Source organism: Macaca thibetana, chromosome 10 (genome assembly GCF_024542745.1).
Source record: "Macaca thibetana thibetana isolate TM-01 chromosome 10, ASM2454274v1, whole genome shotgun sequence".
NCBI lineage: Eukaryota > Metazoa > Chordata > Mammalia > Primates > Cercopithecidae > Macaca > Macaca thibetana.
In genome coordinates this window covers 34,817,195-34,842,142 of record NC_065587.1, presented here as the reverse complement: position 1 = coordinate 34,842,142, position 24,948 = coordinate 34,817,195, and the positions used below count along the sequence as shown (strand labels likewise).

Sequence of the window (24,948 nt, the reverse complement as noted above, 5' to 3'; positions counted from 1 at the left end):
ATTGTATGACCTTAATAAAACGTCTTTGAAAACTTGAACTGCATTATGTAAATTACTTTAAAATGGATCTTAATAATGTTTTAAGCAATGCTTAGTTTAAAGCAATGCTTAGTTTAAAATTGGATTAAAGGCCAGGGGCAGTGGCTCACACCTCTAATCCCAGCACTTTAGGAGGCCAAGGTGGGCAGGTGGCTTGAGATCAGGAGTTTGAGACCAGCCTGGGCAACATAATGAAACCCCATCTCTACTAAAAGTACAAAAAACTGGCTGTGGCCAGGTGCAGGGGCTCACACTTGTAATCCCAGCACTTTGAGAGGCTGAGGTGGGCAGATCACCTGAGGTCGGGAGTTTGAGACCAGCCTAATATGGTGAAACCCCGCCTATACTAAAAACAAAAATTAGCCAGCCTGTAGTGGCACATGCCTGTAGTCCCAGCTACTCAGGAAACTGAAGCAAGAGAATCTCCTGAACTCAAGAGGCAGAGGTTGCAGTGAGCCGAAATCACGCCACAGAACTCTAGCCTGGGCCACAGAGGGAAACCCTGTCAAAAAAAAAAAAAAAAAAAAAAAAAAAACAAGAAAGAAGAAAAAAAGGAGTAACTGGGGTTGTGGCATGCACCTGTGGTACAAGATACTCAGGGGTCGGCCGGGCACAGTGGCTCAGGCCTGTAATCCCAGCACTTTGGGAGGTTGAGGCACGTGGATCACAAGGTCAGGAGATTGAGACCATCCTGGCTAACAGGGTGAAACCCCGTCTCTACTAAAAATACAAAAAAAAAAAAAAAAAATAGCTGGACATGGTGGCGGGTGCCTGTAGTCCCAGCTACTCAGGAGGCTGAGGCAGGAGAATGGCGGGAACCTGGGAGGTGGAGCTCGCAGTGAGCCGAGATCGCGCCACTGCACTCCAGCCTGGGCAACAGAGCAAGACTCTGTCTCAAAAAAAAAAGAAAAAAGAAAGATACTCAGGAGTCTGAGGTGGGAGGATCACTTAAGCCTGGGAGGTGGAGGTCGCAGTGAGCTGAGATCGCACCACTGTACTCCAGCCTGGGCGACAGAAGTAGACTCTGTCTCAAAAAAATTATATTAAAATTTACTTAATGAACTCCACGAATGAGAAGGCCTGGAAGCATATGCTCATGTTCCTTTCAGGTTCAGGGCTTTTTGCCCTTTAGCCACAGAATACCTATTTGTTTTCTTAGACGGTTTATTTTGGAACCCAAATATATTTATTGTTGTAGCCAGTTGCCACTTGAGTTAACGAAACCCCTAACTAAGGATTACCGTTCCACATATGGATGCAATGATACATTGCCTGGGATTTGCTCTCTAATGGTTTGGGTGTAGGCAGAGGTGAAGCAGGCTCAGCTGAGTTGCTCACTGTCAAAGCTGGGTGCCAGGCACACGGGGTTCATTACCCTCTCTTCTGTGTGCATTTGAAATCGTGCATTTAAAAAGTGAATCAGTGTTTTGCAGATATCAGAAGTACTTGTTTTCACAAATCAATCTCCTTTCTTGAAATCTAATCTCAAGTATCAAATTAAATTAAAATTTGAACTTGCTTTATTACTAACGGACCATTTCAGCTGAGCCCTGAAGTGTATTTCGGAAACTTTAATTTGTGATAAGATTTGATGAAGGATGGAAAAATACAAAGGTCTTTCAAGGTCTTGTTCTCTTAGAGGTCCTTTGGGTGAAGATCTAATTGGTGAGGCTGTGCTTCCTTTGTGTTAATGAAAAGCGCACCTTCCTTTTGCAGCTGGAAGCTCAGCTCAAGGACTCTGTTGCTGAGGCCTCAAAGCAATGCAAAGTTCATGAGCACAGTGCAGACTGAGCAAGAAGGAAGTGAGGCCCTCGAGGTGGGTCTGGGTTAGGGTTTTTACTCCTTTTTTTTTTTTTTTTTTTTTTTTTTGAGATGGAGTCTCACTCTGTCACCCAGGCTGGAGTGCAGTGGTGCAATCTCGACTCACTGCAAGCTCCACCTCCTGTGTTCACGTCATTCTCCTGCCTCAGCCTCCCAAGTAGCTGGGACTATAGGCACCCACCACGCCCAGCTAATTTTTTGTATTTTTAGTAGAGACAGTGTTTCACCATGTTAGCCAGGATGGTTTCGATCTCCTGACCTTATGATCCTTCCGCCTCGGCCTCCCAAAGTGCTGGGATTACAGGCGTGAGCCTCCACGCCCGGCCAGGGTCTTTACTCTTAACTGAGACAGAAAGCTCATCCTTGCTGATGCCATCACGTGGGCATCACCTTGTGTAATGTGCTGGTCCCAGCGGGGCATTATCCAAGGCAGTTCCAGACAAGACAGAGATGTGGAGAGGTGGGGCAGGCCCCTGCCTTCTTGACTGCTTTCATGTTTGAAAGCCAAGGGGATTAATCCATTCTCCCCCAGCTATGAAGATTTACCTTAGCCGGGCATGATGGCACACACCTGTAATCCCACCTACTCAGGAGGCTGAGGCAGGAGAATTGCTGCAACCCGGGAGGTGGAGGTTTCAGTGAGCCAAAGTCGCAACATTGCACTCCAGCCTGGGTGACAGAGTGAGACTCCATCTCAAAAAAAAAAAAAAAAAAAAAGGAATTACCTAATTACCTGACGCCAGGTGTGGTGGCTCATGGCTGTAATCCCAGCACTTTGGGAGGCTGAGACAAGTGGATCCCCTAAGGTCAGGAGGTCAAGACCAGCCTGACCAACATGGTGAAACTCCATCTCTACTAAAAGTATCAAAAATTAGCTGGGCATGGTGGCGGGCACCTGTAATCTCAGCTACTCGGGAGGCTGAGGCAGGAAAATTGCTTGAACCTGGAAGGCAGAGGTTGCAGTAAGCCGAGATTCCACCCTTGCACTCCCACCTGGGTGACAGGGTGAGATTCTGTCTCAAAAAACAAACAAACAAAAAGGAATTACCGGAGACTGGATAATGTATAAAGAAAAGAGGCTTAATTGGCTCACAGTTCTGCAGGCTATCCAGGCTTCTGCTTCTCGGGAGGCCTCGGGAAACTTACAATCATGGCGGAAAGGGACATAGGCACATCTTAGGTGGCCAGAGCAGGAGGAGAGAGAGAGCAGGGAGATGCTACACACCTTCAAACAACCAGATCTCATGAGAACCCACTCACTGTCACAAACACAGCAAGGGGGAGATCTCCCATAATCCAGTCATCTCCTACGAGGTCCCTCCTCCCACACTGGGGATTACAATTTCACATGAGATTTGAAATGATATCACCAAGTTTTTTTTTTTTTTTTCTACATAAAAATTTCAGGCAGTTCACAATAAGTCCTAGTAAACTAACATCTAATCAACTCCTATCCTGGTTCAGTCCAATCAATTCATATCCTTCTTCATATCCTGGTTTTCGAAATTCAGTGCAGTTCAGTTTTAGAAAAGCTCCTTAAAACCCATGACCTGCTGCTGACCAGAGAAAAGACAGGCTGGCCATCGTCAGGGCCAGTTGGTGGGACCAAAGGGTGCCATGGAGGCCAAGGAGGGACTGAGCACAGAAGGCCACAGTGGCTGAGCCTGGGCAAGAGCTCAGTGGGCAGGTCTCCTGGCAGCATAGCTCGGCCTGGGTCGGTGGATGGGTCTCCTGGCAGTGTAGTGTGGCCTGGGTCGGTGGACCAGCCTCCTGGCAGTGTCGTGCGGCCTGGGTCAGTGGATGGGTCTCCTGGCAGCGTAGCTCAGCCTGGGTCAGTGGATGGGTCTCCTGGCAGTGTAGTGTGGCCTGGGTCAGTGGACCAGCCTCCTGGCAGTGTCGTGCGGCCTGGGTCGGTGGATGGGTCTCCTGGCAGCTTAGCGTGGCCTGGGTCAGTGGACCGGTCTTCTGGCAGTGCAGTGCGGCCTGGGTCTCCTCCTATGTGAGGCGGGTGTGATGGGTCTCCCCTCTCCCTCCTGCCTCAGTAATCTGTCAACTCTTCCTCTAGCATATGTACCTGAGATATCTGTTCCTCTCCATCGTCTTTGCTCCTGCCTGATCCAACCACCAGCGGCTCAGCTTGGCTGGACCTCAGCATGCTGGTACCTGCGCCTCCCTGCCCCTTTCTCGGCCCTTGAGTCTCCTCTCCACATGGCAATCAGGGTGAGCTTGGCAGGCTGAAGTCAGAACACATCACTTTCACAGCCAGGGCCCCCGTCACTCCACAGCTCTCCAGCAGCCTGGAAGCACCTCTCCCGCACCTTCCCCACCACCACCCCAGGCACGCTGGCCTCTCTCTGTGCCATGAGCACCTGCAGTGCATTCCCACCTCACCCCCTCACCCAGGCCTTGTTCTTTGCCCCTGGCCTGATACTCACTTAATAGGTCACCACCTCCTAGATGCTGTCCATAACCACCAGGCATGCTCTCCATTCCTTATGACCCAGCCTGTGCTTGTGTCTCATCTGCTCCTTTACTGGTTGGCTGTCAGTACCCCCACCCATGAGAGCAGACACCCCAATGTCACCTCAGTCACCAGAAGAGGGCTGGGCACAGAGTCAGCCCTCAAAAGAATGTTGCATGGATGAATGAACAGAGGGGGGGCAAAGCTTCTGGGGTCCCAGGAAGATCTGGACACATCTCCCTGCAAGGCAGCCCCTAGAGTTTGGATCACATTTTGCAGGTCAGCAACATCATTCGGGGTAGTCCGGCATGCAAATGGTCCTTGGGAAGGTGTCAGCACTTGCCGGGATGAAAGGACAGTGTGAGCCTCGAAGACACACACATTCATCACTTTATGTGAACCTTCCTCTGCAGGTGAAGCAAGGAGGCCAGGGACCAGGTGCCCCTTTAGAGCATCCGCAAGAGATTTCCAAAATAAAATGCAAGCTTGAGATGAACATCTTATTTTGTGAAGAGGAATTGGTCAGACATGAGGCCTCCCGTGTGCTAGCAGTGAAAAACCTGAAGGAGGTGCATGATTCAGAAAGTCGGCAGCTGGTTGTGAAGAGAGAAATCTTGATGTTAAAAGATAAATTAGAAACGTCAAAACGAGAGCAGTAGGTTTTCATGTGCTCCTCAGTGCAGAAAATAATAGCTTATGCCCACGCCATAGATATGAATATTAGTGAAGTTATGAGCCCCTAAAACTGTTTATCTCATTCACCTTCGCAGGCATAGTAAGATGGAGGAGGCAGTAGATACAAGAAAAGATAAATATGCACAAGAAAGAGCAGAGCTGTTGGAAAACAAGAAACTGATGCTGAAAATGAGAAAGTAATTAAGGCCAGGCACGGTGGCTCATGCCTGTAATCCCAGCACTTTGGGAGGCTGAGGAGGGTGGATCACTTGAGGTCAGGAATTTGAGACCAGCTTGACCAATATGGAAAAACTGTCTCTACAAAAAAAATAGCTGGGTGTGGTGGCACAGGCCTATAATCCCAGCTACTCAGGAGACTAAGGCAGGAGAATTGCTTGAACCCAGGAGGCAGAGGCTGCAGTAAGCCAAGATCGTGCCACTGCACCCCAGCCTGGGTGACAGAGACTCAAAAAAAAAAAAAAAGTAATTAAAAATATCTCGCTGGGCGCAGTGGCTCATGCCTGTAATCCCAGCACTTTGGGAGGCCGAGGTGGGTGAATCACCTCAGGTCAGGAGTTCAAGACCAGCCTGGCCAACATGGTGAAACCCCATATCTACCAAAAATATAAAACTTAGCCAGGTGTGGTGGCGGGTGCCTGTAATCCCAGCTACTCAGGAGGCTGAGGCAGGAGAATCGCTTGAACCCGGGAGGCAGAGGTTGCAGTGAGCCAAGATCACGCCACTACCCTCCAACCTGGGTGAAAAAAGCAAAATTCCATCTAAAAAAAAAAATTTTTATTTACAATTTCCCAGCTAATTTTTTGTATTTTTAATAGAGTCGGGGTTTCACCATGTTAGTGAGGATGGTCTCGATCTCCTGACCTCACGATCCGCCCCCCTTGGCCTCCCAAAGTGCTGGGATTACAGGCATGAGCCACCGCACCTGGGCAATTTTTTCATTCTTGAATCTTTTTTTTTTTTTTTTTTTTTTTTTGAGACGGAGTCTCGCTCTGTCGCCCAGGCTGGAGTGCAGTGGCGTGAACTCGGCTCACTGCAAGCTCCGCCTCCCGGGTTCACGCCATTCTCCTGCCTCAGCCTCCCGAGTAGCTGGGACTACAGGCGCCCGCCCCTGCGCCCGGCTAATTTTTTCTATTTTTAGTAGAGACGGGGTTTCACCATGGTCTCGATCTCCTGACCTTGTGATCCGCCCACCTCGGCCTCCCAAAGTGCTGGGATTACAGGCGTGAGCCACCACGCCCGGCCTCATTCTTGAATCTTGGAAGTTTAGTTTCTTTTTGAAATTCAGTCACGTACTGCATAAGGATGTTTCAGTCAAGGACAGACTGCATATACAGCAGGGGTCCCACACAATTATAATACAGTTTATTTATCTATCTATTTATTCATTTATTGAGATGGAGTCTTGCTCTGTTGCCCAGGCTGGCATGCAACGGCATGATCTCGGCTCACTGTAACCTCCACCTCCCGGGTTCAAGCAATTCTCCTGCCTCAGCCTCCCAAGTAGCTGGGATTACGGGTGTGTGCCAACACACCTGGCTAGTTTTTCGTATTTTTAGTAGAGTTGGGGTTTCACCATGTTAGCCAGAATGGTCTTGATCTTCTGACCTCGTGATACGCCCGCCTTGGTCTCCCAAAGTGCTAGGATTACAGATGTGAGCCACCACGCCCAGCCGATACAGTATTATTGCTGTACTTTTTCTATGTTTAGACCCCAAAGTTCTCACCACTGTGTTACAGCTGCCTGTGGTATTCAGCACAATACCATGTTGCACAAGCTTGTAGCCCTGAAGCAATAGACTGTACCTTATAGCCCGGGTTTGCAGCCGGCTGTGCTGTCCAGGCTTGTGTAAGTATACTCGAGGGTGCTAGCACAAGGACACATTTTTCAGAGTGTATTCTGATTATTACATTATGCATGACTGTATTTTAATTCTTTTTTGAGACAAAGTCTCACTCTGTCTCCCAGGCTGGAGTGTAGTGGCACGATCTCGGCTCATGGTAACCTTGGCCTCCCGGGTTCAAATGATTCTCCTGACTCAACCTCCCGAGTACCTAGAATTACAGGCACCTGCCCCCATGCCCAGCTAATTTTGATATTTTTAGTAGAGATGGGTTTTCACCATGTTGGCCAGGCTGGTCTCAAACTCCTGACCTCAGGTGATCCACCAGCCTCAGCCACCCGAAGTGCCGGGATTACAGGCATGAGCCACCATGCCCGTGGTAAACAGCATCTTTTAACTGAATGAAAACACCCTATTTAATAGCCGGGTGTGGTGGCTCCTGCCTGTAATCCCAGCTACTCAGGAGATTGAGGCATGAGAACCGCCTGAACCTGGGAGGCAGAGGTTGCAGTGAGCTGAGATCGTGCCACTGCACTCCAGCCTGGGTGACAAGAGCAAAACTCTGTCTCAAAACAAAAACAAAAACAAAAAACAAACACACAAGGAAAACAACCTAGTTTTTAAGATCTTTTTAGATCAAATATTTTACTTCATTTCAAAATTAAAATACAGGGCCAGGCATGGTGGCTCATGCCTGTAATCCCAGCACTTTGGGAAGTCAAGGCAGATGGATGACCTGAGGTCAGGAGTTTGAGCCCAGCCTGGCCAACATGGCGAAACCCTGTCTCTACTAAAAATACAAAACATTAGCCGGGTGTGGTGGCAGGCACCTGTAATCCCAGCTACTTGAGAGGCTGAGGCATGAGAATCCCTTGAACCTGGGAGGCGCAGTTTGCAGTGAGCCGAGATCACACTACTGCACTCTAGCCTGGGTGACAGAGTAAGACTTTGTCTCAAAAAAAAAAAAACGAAAACAAATAAAGGTACTAATTACCTGAAATTACCAGGTCTATTAGTTTTATTTATTATTATTATTTGAGACGGAGTTTCACTCTTGTTGCCCTGGCTGGAGTACAGTGGCGTGATCTCGGCTCACTGCAACCTCTCCCTCCTGGATTCAAGCGATTCTCCTGGCTCAGCCTCCTGAGTAGCTGGGATTATAGGTACCTGCCACCACTCCTGGCTAATTTTTGTATTTTTAGTAGAGATGGGGTTTTACCATGTTGGCCAGCTTGGTCTTGAACTCCTGACGTCAGGTGATCCACCCACCTTGGCCTCCCAAAGTGCTGGGATTACAGGCGTGAGCCACCGTGCCCAGCCTTTATTTTCTTGAGGCTGAGTCTCGCTCCATCACCCAGGCTGGAGTGCAGTGGTGGGATCTCGGCTCACTGCAACCTCTGCGTCCTGGGTTCACAGAGATTCTTATGCCTCAGCCACCCAAGTAGCTGGAATTACAGGCATGTGCCACCATGCCTGGCTAATTTTTGTATTTTTGGTGGAGATGCATGTTGGCCAGGCTAGTCTCGAACTCCTGACCTCAGGTGATCCACCCACCTCAGCCTCCCAACATGCTGGGATTACAGGCATCAGCTATCATGCCCAGCCAAGGTCTATCAGTTTTAGATTTAGATTTGAATTGAAATGTGACTTAAATTAGATACAATTAAAAAAATCTATATCATGAACCTAAGTTCATGTTTGAAAACATGTTCTAAACTAGTTTGGAAAAATTTCATGACAAAACTCAAAATCTTCAAAAGAACTTCCAATGTTAATAATACTAGCATACTGCAGGATGCCACATGAGGAAGCTGTGGGGTGAAATTGTCTCACCTCAGCTTTGTTCCGTTGTGGATAAACTCACATGCCAGAGGGTGTGTGGTCAGGGCTGTGCATTGCAGGTGAAGCCAGGTGACCACTTGCCGTTGGTGATCACTGCGACTTGTCGGACTCCACCTCTCCATGCGGTCACCACTCCAGCCTTGGATGCCAAGGGCAGGGGTGCTCTGGCCAGAGGCCAGCTGGGAGTGGAGTGGGGGTCTGTGTAGAGACACAAGGGGTGATAGGATCCAGGAGTAAGAACCATGGGAACCTCAGGCCAGGCAGAGTGCACTTTTTGAGTAAAGAACTTGTAAGGAGAGTCTGAATCCTGTGGAATATGTCTTCATCCCACTATATCTTTCCTTGTTATCACAGACCAGCTCAGCCAATGAGCAAGAAACACAAGCATTGAAGCCAGAAGCATCCCCACCAATTCCTGTGGTTGCAACAGAGAACCGCAGGAAGTAAGACAGCACTGTTCTGCTGATGCTCTCACCTGAGGTCTGCCCTCACGTCCAGGTGACACAGCTGCCCTTGGTGACCAGAAGCCATTCACCTGGTCCGTGTGTAACAGCTTACAGTGAGGACCTCTGTCCAGGCATGCAAGCCCACCTCCTTTTGAGAATTACTGTCAGTCCCTCAGCTAGGTGAGGGAGGCCTCTGCAGATGTCTCAGCATTTCAGCAATTTAAAAATGCAAAACTCTTCATGATGAATGAACTCTAGATAGAAGTGAATCCCATGAGGAGTCTGACGTCTCAGAGCAGTGCTGAGATGGGCCAATGCTCACCCGTCCTGCTTGTCTCCCTGGACTTGGTTCGACCCCTGCAGAGGTCGCCTGCTGTGCTGTTGTCTGTTACGCAAGCCCTGACTTTGACGGAACCAAAGGTCAGGGCCTTGATTTCACCTGAGATGCCTTCTTAGTTTTAGAAAATAACTTTCGTGTAAGTAAAATGGACTTATTCATTTTTACGTACACACACTAAAGACCCTCATGTTCTGTTGTGAATTTGTTGAGAATGATGTGCAATTCAGGAAGGTGTCAGAACCCTGCCTTTTCTTAATTATATCAATGCGACACAAATGCATTTTATTTATTTATTTATTTATTTATTTTTGAGACGGAGTCTCACTCTGTCGCCCAGGCTGGAGTGCAGTGGCATGATCTCGGCTCACTGCAAGCTCCGCCTCCAGGGTTCAAGTGACTCTCCTGCCTCAATCTCCTGAATAGCTGGGATTACAGGTGTGTGGCACCATGCCTGGCTTATTTTATTTTATTTTATTTTATTTTATTTTATTTTATTTTTGTAGAGACAGGTTTTTGCCATGTTGACCAGGCTGGTCTCCAACTCCTGACCTCAAGTGATCTGCCCACCTTGGCCTCCCAAAGTGTTGGGATTATAGGCATGAGACACTATGCCCGGCCAACTAATGCATTTTATTTGGTAGTGTTCAGTGTTCAATTTCCCCATTCCCCTTTTCTCATTTCCAAAACCATATTCTCTTCTCCAGTGGCAACCACTGTATTGTATGTATCAGCTTCCTTCTCCAAATTTATTTCTATTTATCTCTTTGGACTTAGACAACCTTATAGAACCATGTGGCTTGTGGGTGAGAATTATTTTCCCAGCATTAATGCCGCTATCCTGAATGTGCAGTTCTGAACCTTGTCCTTTTCACAGATGCATCTTGGAGAGCTGTGCATGGTGGTACACACAGGGCTCCTGATCCTTTGTACCATCCTTGGCTTCTCCTGGAGTATCCGCCTTTTCTCTTTGTATAAACATCAACACAGATCATAAAATCTCCAGTTGTGGCAACACCCTAAGTTTCAAGCTTAGTGAGCATTTAGTCCTAGATACTAGGATGCATTTTGTTTTTGTTAATGCAGACATGGCCTCTGTTTATGGCTTCAACCACAGGCTGCCATGCCAGCTAGGGATGAGATTAGCAAGATTTTGATGCAGCCGACATTGTCTTCTCCACATAACTATTACAACAGTCTTCAGAGCCATCTCCTGTGCACAATGGCAGCTCTTAAGGAAAAACTCATTGCACCAGTTGTGAAAGAGGCAACTGTCCCAGACAACAAGACCGCTGTAGTGTTGGACAAATGGGTGTGGTGTGTGCTATCAGCATCTGGGAAAGTCTTTGGTTGGTGAACTTGCTGTTGTGGATTTTTTGGAATATAAACTGAAAGGAGACATGATGGATCGATCTGCAGATGGGAGCATATTTCCTCAGACACCTAAAATTATGGCAGATAAAGATTATTCTATTCTATGACTGCCAATTATAAGATTGTAGCGGTAACTGCAGGAAGTTCATCAGCAAGCGGGGGAGAGTCGTCTCAATCTGGTGCAGAGAAATGTTAATGCCTTCAAATCTGTTGTTTCTCAGATCATCAAGTACAGTTCTAATTGCATCATAATTGTGGTTTCTAACCCAGTGGTCATTCTTACATATGTTACCTAGAAACTAAGTGGATTACCCAAGCACCTTGTGATTGGAAGTGGGTATAATTTGGATTCTGCTAGATTTTGCTACCTTGTGGCTGAAAAACTTGGCATTCATCTCAGTAGCTGCCATGTATGGAAATTTGGGAGAACATGGTAATTCAAGCGTTGTTGTTCGGAGTAGTGTGAACATGGCAGGTGTTTCTCTCCAGAAATTGAATCCAGAAATGGGAGCCAACAATGATCATGAAACTTGGAAGGAAATTGCATAAGACGGTGGTTGAAAGCGCCTATGAGGTCAACAAGCCAAAAGGATATACCAACTGGGCTACTAGATTAAGTGTAGCTGATCTCGTTGAATCTATGTTGAAAAATCTATCCAGGATTCATCCAGAGCGAACAATGATGAAGGGGATGAAGGGCATTGAGAATGAAGTCTTCCAGAGCCTTCCATGTATCCTCAATACTCGGGAATTAACCAGCATTATCAATCAGAAGCCAAAAGATGATGAGTTTGCTCAGCTCAAGAAAAGTGCAGATACCCTGTGGGACATCCAAAAGGACCTAAAAGATCTGTGATTACTGAGCTGTGTAGGCTGAAGAAATTTTAAAACTACAATGAGATTAACCCTGAGCCTTTAGTTTTCATCCATGTACACGGATCACAATTTTCTTTTGTTCTCTTCAATATGTGAATTTGGGCTCACAGAATCAAAGCCCATGCTTGGTTTTATGCAAGGACTCATAATTAAATTAACTATTATAGTATGCTTCTAAAAAAAAAAAGAAGAAAGAATTTGTGTGAGACTAATTAAGGGTTTTGCTTTTGAACTTAGACTCTAGTAGACTTAGGGGCCAAGTTGAGAGCTTGTTTATGTAATTAACATATTTGATACCCAGCAGCAGCTCTGCAAAGTGCTCTTGTGTTACTCACAGTCACGATGGCCCAGCCCCTTTCCCGACCTATTCCCACCACTGCTCTCTGGAGTTTGTGTTAATCACTCCCTTAATTCTTGCAAATGGCTTGACCCCTATGTGTGTTTTCCTGAGAACCGTATTGTTTTTTGCTACATCTGAGCTTTATAAACAGGTGACCCTGCATAATCTGCTCCATACTCCTTCGTTCAGCTTAAGGTGTTTTTCCATTACCAATAGAATCATAATGTGTCCATTCTCCTGAGGAAGGACAGTGGACCTTTCCAGGGTTTTGCTATCATGAACTGTTTTCCTGTAGATGTTTCTTGCATGACTCTTGGTCACATGCACAAGGGCTGCTCTAGGTGCAGCCCAATCCAAAATGTGGCCGCAGTTCAGTCCCCAAGAGTCAGTTGGTGCTGGTCCTGCAGGAGGCCAGGAGCTCGAGCCAGAAAGAGCATCAGCTCTGGCACCACGGTGTTCCAGCCCAGAAGACCTCTTTATTGGTACCAGTGCTCCCCCACCAAAGGAAGCTTTTGTTTGTTTATTCTCTGGCTGCAGCTCCATCAACTGCATAGGTGGTTTTCACCAGTTTTTTTTTTTTTTTCTTTAAATACAGAGTCTCGCTCTGTCGCCCAGGCTGGAGTACAATGGCACGATGTTGGCTCACTGCAACCCCCACCTGCCAGGTTCAAGCAATTTTTGTTGTGCCTAAGCCTCCTGAGTAGCTGGGATTACAGGCACGTGCCACCACCTCCTGCTCATTTTTGTATTTTTAGTAGAGACAGGGTTTCACCATGTTGGCCAGGCTGGTCTCAAACTCCTGTCCTCAAATGATCTGTCCGCCTTGGCCTCCTAATGCCCTAGGATTACAGGCATGAGCCCAGGTTGGCAGGTTTATTTTTATAAATGTCAAGGTTTTTGGAATTGTGAATCTCTGCTGTACTGGGAGCTCCACTGTGCTGCTGTGGCTGACCCAATTCACCTATTGAGAATTATTACAAATTGCATAGTCCATGGCTCTTCTATAAAATCAGAGAGCAAAATAATTGTAGAAAATCTTCCATTGCCAAATCATCTAGTAGGCTGGGCGCAGTGGCTCATGCTTGTAATCCCAGCACTTTGGGAAGCTGAGGAGGGCAGATCACTTGAGGTCAGGAGTTCGAGACCAGCCAGGTCAACATGGTGAAACCCCCCTCTCTACTGAAAATACAAAAATTAGTCAGGCATGGTGGTGTGCACCTGTAATCCCAGCTACTCAGGAGGCTGAGGCAGGAGAATTGCTGGAACCCAGGAGGCAGAGGTTGCAGTGAGCCAAGATCACGCCACCACACTCCAACCTGGGCAACAGAGCGAGACTCTGTCTCAAAAAAAAAAAAAAAAAAAAAAAAAAAGTCATCTAGAGATACTCAGGATTATTTGTCTCTGCTTCTAGTCATGGTTATTAGTATTTTCTTAGATTCTGTCTTGCATTCTTGCCCTGTGCTTGGATTTGATATGATCATATTCCCTCAGTGCTTGCCCCATTTTACAGATGAGTAACCAGCCTGAGGTCACCCAGTGCTGCAAGACTGTCCTGGGGCTGGAGACCAGACTTGTGCTGGCTCGGGGCACACACTCCTAACTAGGGGTCAGTGGGCACAGTTGTTCTGAACAGCTGTGGTATTTTCCTTCATGTTCCGTGATAGCGTAAGCAGTTTCTTTTGTTAATTCAACTCATGAGCATTTCGATTGGCTGCCAAGACCTATGCATGTCACTGTGACCACTCACCTGTGATCAATGTGCAGGCTAGTTCCTGTGAGGAGGTTTGGAAGCTCACCCACGTAGGATGAGGCCCAGGCTTGCAGGGATAAAAAGGAAGTGAGCTTCTGCAGCAAAGCTTTCCTGTTACAAGGCCCCCCACCTTGCCCTGGAGGGAATTTTTTTTTTTTTTTTTTAATTTTATGGAGTCTCTCTCTGTTGCTCAGGCTGGAGTGCAATGGTGCGATCTCAGCTCACTGCAACTTCTACTTCCCAGGTTCAAGCAATTCTCCTGCCTCAGCCTCCCAAATAGCTAGGATTACCAGCGCAGGCCACCACGCCCTGCTAATTTTTGGATTTTTAGTAGAGACAGGGTTTCACCATGTTGGCCATGCTGGTCTTGAACTCCTGGCCTCAAGTGATCTGCCCACCTTGGCCTCCCAAAGCACTGGGATTACAGGCATAAGCCACCATGCCCGGCTATCTGGGCTTTTCTTGGTGAGACCTGGTAATTATTAGATTGCCTCTTTAGCATGTATGTTTCACAGTGACTTCTCCTCTGTAATAAACAAGCTTTGAGGGTAATGTTCTTTCTTTTTTCCAGTGTGTTCCTTTTCTTGCCACGTGTTCTCCTGCACAGACAGTGCCCCCTAGGTGTGCCCAGTCCCTCCTGAGCAGTCCAAGGGGCTTCATGGCCGGGACACGTAGCGGGGGCGTAGGAACAGCCTACAGAGGCCACACCAATGTGGGAAGGTGTGGGAATGTAGGCTCATCTTCCATTGGATCAGCCCTCAGTGACTGTGAGGTGCAATAACCAATAACCACGCCCCTGTGCTGTGGCATGCGACCCTGCGACCAGCCCTGGGAGGCCTCTCCTCCTGGGAACAGAGGGTGTCAGGGTGGTGCGGCTGCTGCTCTGAATGGTGTGGGACTCTGGAAGCCCCCAGGCAGAAGCTCGCTCACTGAAGTTTGGGGCTCCTGGGCTCCCTGCCTCCTGGGCTGAGCGTCTGGCTAGTGGGGAGAAGTCAAGGCTCCTGAGCTCAGTGGTGTCTGAAAGCCACTGTGCTGCGCCGCTGTCTACGTGCCTGTCCAGCTGTGCATGCTATGGTGCCCCGCATGGGGGGACCCGCCACTGGCTGAGCTGCCACCTTTCCCCTCCACCACCTACTGCCATGCATGGACCCCTCCCTGGCACTGCCCTGAGCCTTCCTGGGCAAACATATCTGTGTCCAGACAGCTCTGCCTCCAGCCTGGGCGGGGCACAGGGAGCGCTGTCCGGGGCAGCTAGAAGGAGTGTGAATGAGTATCATGGGGCTGGTGGCCTCCCTGGCCTGGTAGAATGTGGACAGTTTGTTTTCAGGTCCCAAAGCCCACCGTGGTGAAGAAGGGATGGCAGCAGGCATCCATGGTCATCTGACTGCAAGCTCTTTCTGCACGATCTGCCTGAAGGAAAACCCACCCAGCCTGGATCTCAGGTCTGTGTTCGAGGCAATGCAGATCTCAGGGCTCCTGGGGAGAGGTGGAAGCTGGAGGGGAGGCTTGGGTCAGGGTAAGGGGATGCTCAGGGGGGTCAATTTCCCCGAGTTATATGAGGAGTTGGGTTCTGTTTGCTACTCACTGAGACCTCATTGTCCCTGGTAGGACAAGGGCAGTGACAACACCTCCTGAAGAGAGCCATGCAGGGAGAAGACTGTGGGCCATGACAGGCAGCCCAGCACCCGGGAGGGGCTGCTCTGGACCCCTCAGCTCTGAGTCAGGCAGCACAGCCTGGGCTGCTGCGGAAACAAGCAACTCAAATGGAAGCATTTCCATTTCCTCCCACAGTCCGCCAGGGGCAGGCCCCTGCTGGCACAGTCACATCCATGAGTGTGGGGCGAGCATCGGGCAGCAGGTGGTTTGGGGTCAGCAAGGGTTTGCTTCCTGTTCTGTACCCGGCACTGCAGTGAGTCAGGACTGAAAAGTGCATGTGCGAGTGTCAGCCACTTTTGAAAAATGAACTATCGGCTATTGGAGTGAACTGCGGCGTTCACAGGATGGGATACTATCCAGCACCCAGAGTGACACATTCAGACACGCAGCAGAGGTGCCATGCAGTGCGGGTGCCCTGATCCAGGTTACAGGAAGCATCACAGCAGCTAAGCCAGGCCCTTAGGCAGAAGACTCCCTAAACGGGGGCCGGGCTATCACTGGCGGCGCTGGTGACATCTCCAGTCACTTTGCCACAGTCCAGCTGTGCACACGGGGTTGGTGCTGTGGTGCACACACATGGTCATGCCTGTGTGATTTGCCTTCCCACAGTGGTGGCATGAAGTGCCAGCTGGGTCCTAACTCTAGCTACTCAGTGCTGGCATCTGATCCCCAGATCAGAGCCACCCTGAGAGGTGGAGGGCACAGCCTCCTCTTGCAGTAAAGGACACCAAACACCACTATGAGGCAGCCCACTCAGCAGGGCCCCAAGGCCTTCTATGTCCGCCAGCAGCCCGTCCCTGTCCCAGCCCAGGGGGCCTGGCCCTGAACAGCTTGGCACGAGGAGGGAGAAGAATTATAGGAGTGACTCCTATGTTGAAATAAGCACAGTTTTATCTCTGAGAAACTGCAAGATCTTCAGAAACTGATGTGACCAGAAACCTAGAAGACAAATGGACTAGGGACCTCGAAGCACGTTCCTGGGGTACTTAGTGCCCTCACCAAGTTAGAAATAAAATTTGGAGAGAATACTTGGAGCAAAATATCTTCTCCCAGATGTCGGTGTCATCACCTTATGACATGAATTGATGATAAGCCATCTAGAGATCTGGGCACTTCGCTGAGTCAGGAAGGAAATGTAGCATGGTTTATTCGGGGTGGGCATTTCCTATTACGTGATGTGGACTTCATCCACATCCCATAATAATAACCCTGAGGGCTGTGGGCAGCTCTGAGCAGAACAAGGTGCAGCCATGGTGGAAAGCAGGCCATGATGGAAAGGAGGCTGCAGAGGACTTCATACCAGTCGGGGAAATTGCTCTACCCATGTCCGGGGAGCCAGGTGAGTCGAGAAGCTTGGGGCAGGACTAGATAGATCCACCCTGGTGTGCCGGTCCTGTGTACACTTTAGTGCTCTAAGCACACTGTGGGTGGAGGAAGGTTAGGATGCTCATAACCCCCGTATCCCCTCCTCAATGCCAATGGCCACTCTCACTGTCTCACCACTCCAGTGATGAGATATTCAGCTTTCTCCCTCCACCATCCTAGAGGTCTTGACCTTTCCAGCACTTTTCTGAGCCTGTGCGCACTGATCTTGACTCTATTCACAGCACAGCAAGATCCAAAGCTGCTGCAGGATGATCCTTGGAAGTTTTTTTTTGCCTGATAATGACCCTGATCCTGCTTCTCATATCCTTGGTGTCGTCCTGGTTCAAGGTAAGGTGGCCAGACCTGTGGGAATGAGTGATGGGAAGACACCTGGCCCCTCCTAATCCTGCCATCCTCAGAGGAGGGCCTGTCAGTGATGAGTAGGAAGGGGTGGTTGGGCTGCTTTAGGACATAAGGATTTTAGGAAGAAACTGTTCTCCCCACCCTAACCAGGCAATATTAGAGGTAGGAAAATGACGCAGTAGCTTAAAGATCTAGAGTGTATTATTTTGTGCTCCCATCCCCCGACTCTTGCAGTTTATGTACAAGATACAGCAGGAACTGAAGCAACTGGATGCCCAGTGTGAGTGTGAATTGAAATGGTGGGCCCCCTCCCGACCTCCCGCCCCTTCCCCTCTCCAGGTCTTGACCATTTTTCCTCCATAGGTTGCTTAGCTCTACAGGGTCTGGCAGGTGCTGAACGTATGTGAGATACTTTTTGGGGAGAAATGCTCTGGCAGATGGTAAGGGGAGCACAAGGTGGGGTTGAGTGGTGAGGCGTGAGAATTGGGAAAGGATGGGATGTTTGTCTTCACAGTATTGACACTAGTGGATTTGCTGCCTGTGAATCTATGAGGGTTATTTTAACCAAGCCCCCACTTGCAGTTGATGCTGACATCAAATTTGAGTCATTCTGCCTCACAATATTCTGCCTTGGTCATGTCCACTCAGAACGTATGCCCGGGGAGTTCATGTGCTCCCCGTGGCAATGTGTGAAGGATGCAGTTGGTGGGTCAGGTTGAATCATCCCGCTTTGTTGGAGGCTCAGTTTGGGGGCTGGTGCAGCTCCCAGCCCCAGAAGAACTGGCCTGCCTTCCTCTGCAGCATCCTCCTGTGAGCCCTGCCTGACAGCCTGGGTGACGCTTGAGGGCTCCTGTTACAACTTTTCCAAAAACACACACACCTGATTCCAAGCCAAGGATCACTGTGCTGAGGAGGGAGCTCACCTGGCCATCACCAACAGCCAAGCAGAGCAAGTGGGAAGAGAGAAGGGGCATTTTAGGGAACTTTCAAGGCATTGCAAGCTCCTGTTCCTGAGTCTTGTAGAAATGAGTGCAAATTCTTCATTCTACTCCTTGTAATTTATATCGACTTCAGGACATAGAGTGGTCACTATTCACTGGTGCCTGGCTTCTGAGCTAGAATGGCTTCTGAGCTGTCTAGAATGCCCTTTCTCCTTTAATCTGCGTGGACGATTCCTACTACTTCATGAACAGCTCAAACATCATCCATTAATATCCCTCCCTCGATCTCCTTAACTCTGGACTCTACTTACAGATATGGCACCATTACCCCACACCATGAGGAATCCCCCGGGCAGGGACTGAATTTTACTTGCTTTTGAGTCCACAGTGCCTGGTACCGGGCTGGACATACAGCAGGACTGCACCTTTGTCAGTGGAATGCATTTGATTGCCAGCACTATTGCTTCTGAGCGGAGCCCAAATTCCTCGCCCTGTCTTCCATGTCCTTGAATGATACTCCTCACTACCACTCATCCATAGCGTGCTCTTATTCCCTCACTGAACCGTCAGAAATATCTGGAAGGCAGCTGCCTTTGGTATCCCCATTTTACAGATGAAGAGCCTGAGGATCACAGGGGCCATGATTTACTGAGCACATATTCCATGGTCAGGTTGGAAATAAAATCGATCCAGAGCTTTCATCCAGTGTATGCAACCACTACACTGGACAATGCTCCCTGCCTGTGGGGACATCTAGGTCTGGTCTCATATGTCTTGACTCAACCTGCCTTCTTTTCGTTTAGAATTTCTTGAGTCTAGCTAAAGATGCTACCTACCGAATTGGCCCTAGGAAAGGATACTCAAAAGGCATCTACAAGTAGTAAGATGGCTCAGCCCTCACCTTCATGTAAGTATCCCTGTGGGGACTCAGAGCCCCTCAGCCCCAATCAGATTCCTCTGGAGCTGGGGAGATGTCGTCCATTAGATGGTTTCTCCACTGTCTCTATTCTTTTTTCTTTTCTTTTGAGACGCAGTCTCACTCTGTCACTAGGCTGGAGCGCAGTGGCGTGATTTCGGCTTACTGCAACCTCGGTCTCCCAGGTTCAAGTGATTCTCCTGGCTCAGCCTCCTGAGTAGCTGGGACTACAGGTGTGTGCCACCACGCCCAGCTAATTTTTGTATTTTTAGTAGAGATAGGGTTTCACCATGTTGGCCAGGATGGTCTCGATCTCTTGACCTCACAATCCACCCACTTCAGCCTCCCAGAGTGGTGGGATTACAGGTGTGAACCACCAAGCCCAGCCTCCATTCTAATTTGCTATAAACCAAACTACTTATCTATGGTTCTGATGCTTAATTTTATTTGTTATTTGCAAGCATGTGTGTTTGTGTGTGTGTGGCACATGCTTGCAAACCATAGATTAAACAATATAAAATAAGAATTCATTTTTCAAGATCATCACAATACCTGTAACATGTTAAAGAGGAGAGCACACTTTATGGAGGAGGGTAGAGAATGGAGGACTTCCAGGCTTTTTAAGAGGTAGACCTCCTCTGGAGTTATCTAGAGCTCCTAGTGAGCACACTGGAAGAAAGTGCCTGGGGAATCCCCTCCTAACTTTTCAGCATGGCATTTAAAAGCCCTCCTAGACCAGCTATCACCTGTCTTTGAGCTTTCCTTGATTTCCATGTACCTTACAAGAATTTCACCCCGGCCTGCTGGACCTCTCCTGAGAACTCCTGGTAGTCTTCATGCCATTGCTTCTGCTTCAGCTCAAGGATCAAGGTTTCTGGGCTGAACAATTGCTGTAGATCTAGACTTACCCTTCTCAACCTATGTTCTACTCAAGCCCATGGTGCCATCTTTCTACAATGTGTCTTTGACATGGCTTAGAAAACACCCACACAGGCCAGTGCGGGGGCTCATGCCTGTAATCCCAGCACTTTGGGAGGCTGAGGCGGCCAGATCATGAGGTCAGGAGATCGAGATTATCCTGGTTAACTTGTGAAACCCCGTCTCTACTAAAAATACAAAAAAAAAAATCAGCCAGGCTTGGTGGCGGGCACCTACAGACCCAGCTACTCGGGAGGCTGAGGCAGGAGAATGGCATGAACCCGGGAGGCGGAGCTTGCCGAGAGTGTGTCACGGCACTCCAGCGTGGGCGACAGAGCAAGACTCTGTCTCAAAAAAAAAAAAAAAAAAAAAAAAAAACACCCAAAACACCCAAACACCCAACACACATGGACAAAGTCCAGACTTACTCATGGCACTGCTCAGCGCCCACACATTGGTGACCACTGATCTTGACATTCTCACCTCCTACCCTCCCATGTGCTGTCTGCCTCTTTACAGCAGGTAAGTGCCGAATGAGTCCTCTTTTAAGACATTGACTGGTATCTTATTCTGATGTTGCTCTTGCCATGCCATCTGCCTGTAACATTTTATATTTAGTCTGGTGAACTGCAAGTGACTTTTGTGGAAGATCCATCCTGTGTCCAGCAAGAATTAATGAGAATCTCCTACTGTCCCAGCCATACTCTATTGAGATTTTTTGGGATTCTTTCTCTTTTAGAATCTTCTTTTGTTTATGCATGTGTTATGCACCGAACAGGTTGCAGCTTGAGGGGAGAGAGGGTACACACCTACATGTCTCTTACTTACCTACACGTCTCCCGTACCCATCAGAATACTTGGTATGTGGCAGGTGTTCAACTTAAGAAAGAGGGCAGGGACGCATTCCACAGATTTAGCACCTCTTCTATGCCAGATACCGAAGAGCCTCATGTCCTCAAATTTAGACCCGGGGATCCAGAGTTGTCAGGTCACTTATCTATATCAGCCTCATCTGTATCATGTACAATGCAAGAAGTTGCACGAGATGATTGCTATGAGACAGTAGCACTCAACAGGAGATGGTTTTCCTCTCAGGGATCCTTGGCACTGTCTGAAACTATTTTGGGTTGTCTCGATGGGGATGGAGATGCACTCGTGTCGTGTGGGTGGAGCCCAGGGATGCTGCTCACTACCCTTCAGTGCACAGGACAGCCCCTCACCACACAGGATGATATGGCTTCAAATGTCAATAGTTCACTGTGGTCAAAACTCTGCTATAAAACATAGCAAGTATTTTTTTATTTATTGGGATTTCTCAACAATCCAAGAGGCTGGACCTTCACTCTGGTGGGCAGATCTTCCTCTGGGATCTTGATGGTGAGGACCAGCTAGGCATGGCTTAGTGTGCCCTGTCCCTGCTTGTGATTTGGAGACTTAACTAATTCTAGTTCATGTTTTCACAGTAATTGGCAGCCTGAAAAATCTTGTACATATGAATGTGTCTACATGGGGAAGGCTAGTTCCTGGCTCACGGATCCAAGTGAGCACTATTGGAAGAAACGCTGGATCTGCGAGAAGCCACAGATTTGCTGAGCTTGCTTCTTTTCTCTGTCCCCAGGCTTGTAAAAGATTGTTCTGATATGTGACCTCATAGCAATTTACTAACTGCTCTGCAGAATAGGAAGTCTCTGAGCCCCATTCTCCCTGGTAGGACTTTCTCCTCTTTTGCCTCCACTCTAGTTCTGCGTGAGGAATGTGTAAAAGGACACCTTGAAGAAACAATAAGCAAAACGTAGTGTGTAAGACTGTCCCCAAAACAATCCAGGTTTCCTAGACAAAAAAAAAAATGGCATGAATAAAGGAGAATGTCTGATTACCAGAATATAAAAAAATTATAAGAGGTACAACTAGATAAACCTGGGTACTATGACTGGATTTTGATTTGATTGAGTAAATCACAACATTTGAGTATGCAATGGGTATCTGGAAGTAGTAAGTCTTTTAAAAAGTAATTTATTAGGTGTGCTAATAGCATGATAGTTTTCTGTCTTTATCTATACCTATATCTATCTATATATCTATCCACCCTATCTATCTATCTATCTATCTATCTATCTATCTGAATTATATGGTAGCAAATCATACTATGAAATTATGGTAAAGTTTTGTAGTATGTGAGATTTTACTTAAAATAATAAATTTTAAAAGTGGATAGCTTATATATAAAAAAACAGAATTTGTCAAGTGATTATAATTGTTGAAGCTGAGACATAATTCATTATATATACATATTTTTCCTTTGTGTCTGGTGGCTTTTTCTGTATAATACTTAAGTTAATCAATGTAATTTGTAATAACTCATATAAAGTAAACATGATTCAAAAAGAAACTCAGCAAAGTAGTAATAGAAAGAAAATGTGCGGTGGCTCATGCATGTAATCCCAGCACTTTGGGAGGCGGAGACAGGCAGATCACTTGAGACCAGGAGTTTGAGGCTAGGCTGCCCAACATGGTGAAACCTCCTCTCTATTAAAACTACAAAAAAAAATAGCCGGGCATGGTGGGTTCATGTGATTCTTGTGCCTTAACCTCCACTGGCTGAGAAAGGAAATGCCTTAACCTAAAAAAGTACCTGCCCGGAGTCCTACCATCAATATCATACTGAACAGTGTAGTGTTAACAACATTTCATTTAGGCCGGGCTCGGTGGCTCACGCCTGTAATCCCAGCACTTTGGGAGGCCGAGGCAGGCAGATCACAAGGTCAGGAGATCGAGACCATCCTGGCTAACACGGTGAAACCCTGTCTCTACTAAAAATACAAAAAATTAGCCGGGCATGGTGGTGGGCGCCTGTAGTCCCAGCTACACGGGAGGCTGAGGCAGGAGAATGGCGTGAACCCGGGAGGCGGAGCTTGCAGTGAGCCGAGTTCACGCCACTGCACTCCAGCCTGGGCGACAGAGCGAGACTCCGTCTCAAAAAAAAAAAAAAAGAAAGAAAGAAAGAAAGAAAGAAAGAAAGAAAGAAAGAAAGAAAGAGAAAAAAAAAAAAAAACATTTCATTTTAGCACAGGCAAAATACGTGGGTTCTAGCAGTTACAATTTCTCCTCAACATTATACTGAGGGTCCCAGCAAAGGCAGTAAAACCAAGGAAACAAAAACAAACAAAATAAACAAAAGTACTTAAAACTGGAAAGGAAGATACAAAACTATCATTGTTTCACAGATGACATTATTGTGTTCTCAGAGACCGAAGGATCTATGCACACCTTTAGACTTTTTTTTTTTTTTTTTTTTTTTTTTTTTTGAGACGGAGTCTTTCTCTGTCCCCCAGGCTGGAGTGTGGTGACGCTATCTCGGCTCACTGCAAGCTCCGCCTCCCGAGTTCACGCCATTCTCCTGCCTCAGCCTCCCGAGTAGCTGGGATTATAGGCGTCCGCCACCACGCCCAGCTAATTTTCTTTTATTTTTAATTTAATTTTATTTTACTTTTGAGACGGAGTCTCTCTTTCGCCCGGGCTGGAGCTGGAGTGCAGCGGCAAGATCTCGTCTCACTGCAAGCTCCGCCTCCCGGGTTCACGCCATTCTCCTGCCTCAGCCTCCCGGGTAGCTGGGACTACAGGCGCCCGCCACCGCGCCCGGCTAATTTTTCTATTTTCAGTAGAGATGGGGTTTCACCATGTTAGCCAGGATGATCTCGATCTCCTGACCTTGTGATCCGCCCGCCTCGGCCTCCCAAAAAGCTTGGGATTACAGGTGTGAGCCACCGCGCCCGGCCGCACACCTTTAGAATCTTAAGTGTGTAGCAAGTTTTTTTTTTTTTTTTTTTTTTTTTTTGAGACGGAGTCTCGCTCTGTCGCCCAGGCTGGTGCCTCAGCCTCCCGAGTAGCTGGGACTACAGGCGCCCACCACCTCGCCCGGCTAGTTTTTTGTATTTTTAGTAGAGACGGGGTTTCACCATATTAGCCAGGATGGTCTCCATCTCCTGACCTCGTGATCCGCCCGTCTCGGCCTCCCAAAGTGCTGGGATTACAGGCTTGAGCCACCGCGCCCGGCCGTGTAGCAAGTTTTCTGAATTCATAATCAGTACAGAGATTAATTGGTCTTATAAATCAAGAAGAAACTAATAGAAAAAGAAATATTTAGAAAGATAACATTTCTCATAGCACAGACAGAGTAAGGGGTCATAATGACTGCAGATAGTTCAATGTTTTTGAGTGAAAATTCCAAATTTATGTATGAAGATAAATAAGTGGACCTAAATAAATGGAGAGTTATATCACATTTGTGGCTAAAAATTCAATATTATGAAGATGTTAATTATGTATTATTGTTCTAAAAAGCTATATTGTCTGGGCATGGTGGCTCACGCCTGTAATCTCAACACTTTGGGAGGCTGAGGTGGGTGGGTCACTTGGGGTCAGGAGTTTGAGACCAGCCTGGGCAACATGATGAAACCCTGTCTCTACTAAAATTACAAAAATCAGCTGGGCGTGATGGCACATGCCTGTAGTTCCAGCTACTCAGGGGACTGAAGCAGGAGAATTGCCTGTACCTGGGAGGTGGAAGTTGCAGTGAGCCGAGATCACACCACTGGACTCCGGCCTGGGTGACAGAGCGAGACTCTGTCTCAAAAAAAAAAAAAAAAAGAAAAGAAAAAAGAAAAAAAAGAATGGAATCATATTTATAAACCTATTAATAAAACATTAGTAAAAAGAAGATATACTGTGTTAATGGATTTGAAAACTTTATATTGTACTGATGTTCATTCTTCTTCAGTTGTCTATGAATCTGATGCAAACATACTTTTGAAATATATCAAAATTTGGAGGAATTGAAGCTGATTTCAAAATTCCATGAAAGGATTTTTTTCCAGGAGTAGGCAATGATCTCTTGAGCAAGAAGTAGGTAGAGGCCGTCCCAGGACATTGTCATGACTTGGCTTCAGTGCTGATGATCACACATAAA

At 47.5% G+C, this 24,948-nt stretch overlaps 1 pseudogene; it reads left to right on the top strand.

The window, feature by feature from the left end:
• Positions 1–10,705: 10,705 nt before the first annotated feature.
• LOC126929678 (L-lactate dehydrogenase B chain-like) lies at positions 10,706–11,713 on the top strand (annotated as a pseudogene).
• The last annotated feature ends 13,235 nt before the right edge of the window (positions 11,714–24,948 follow it).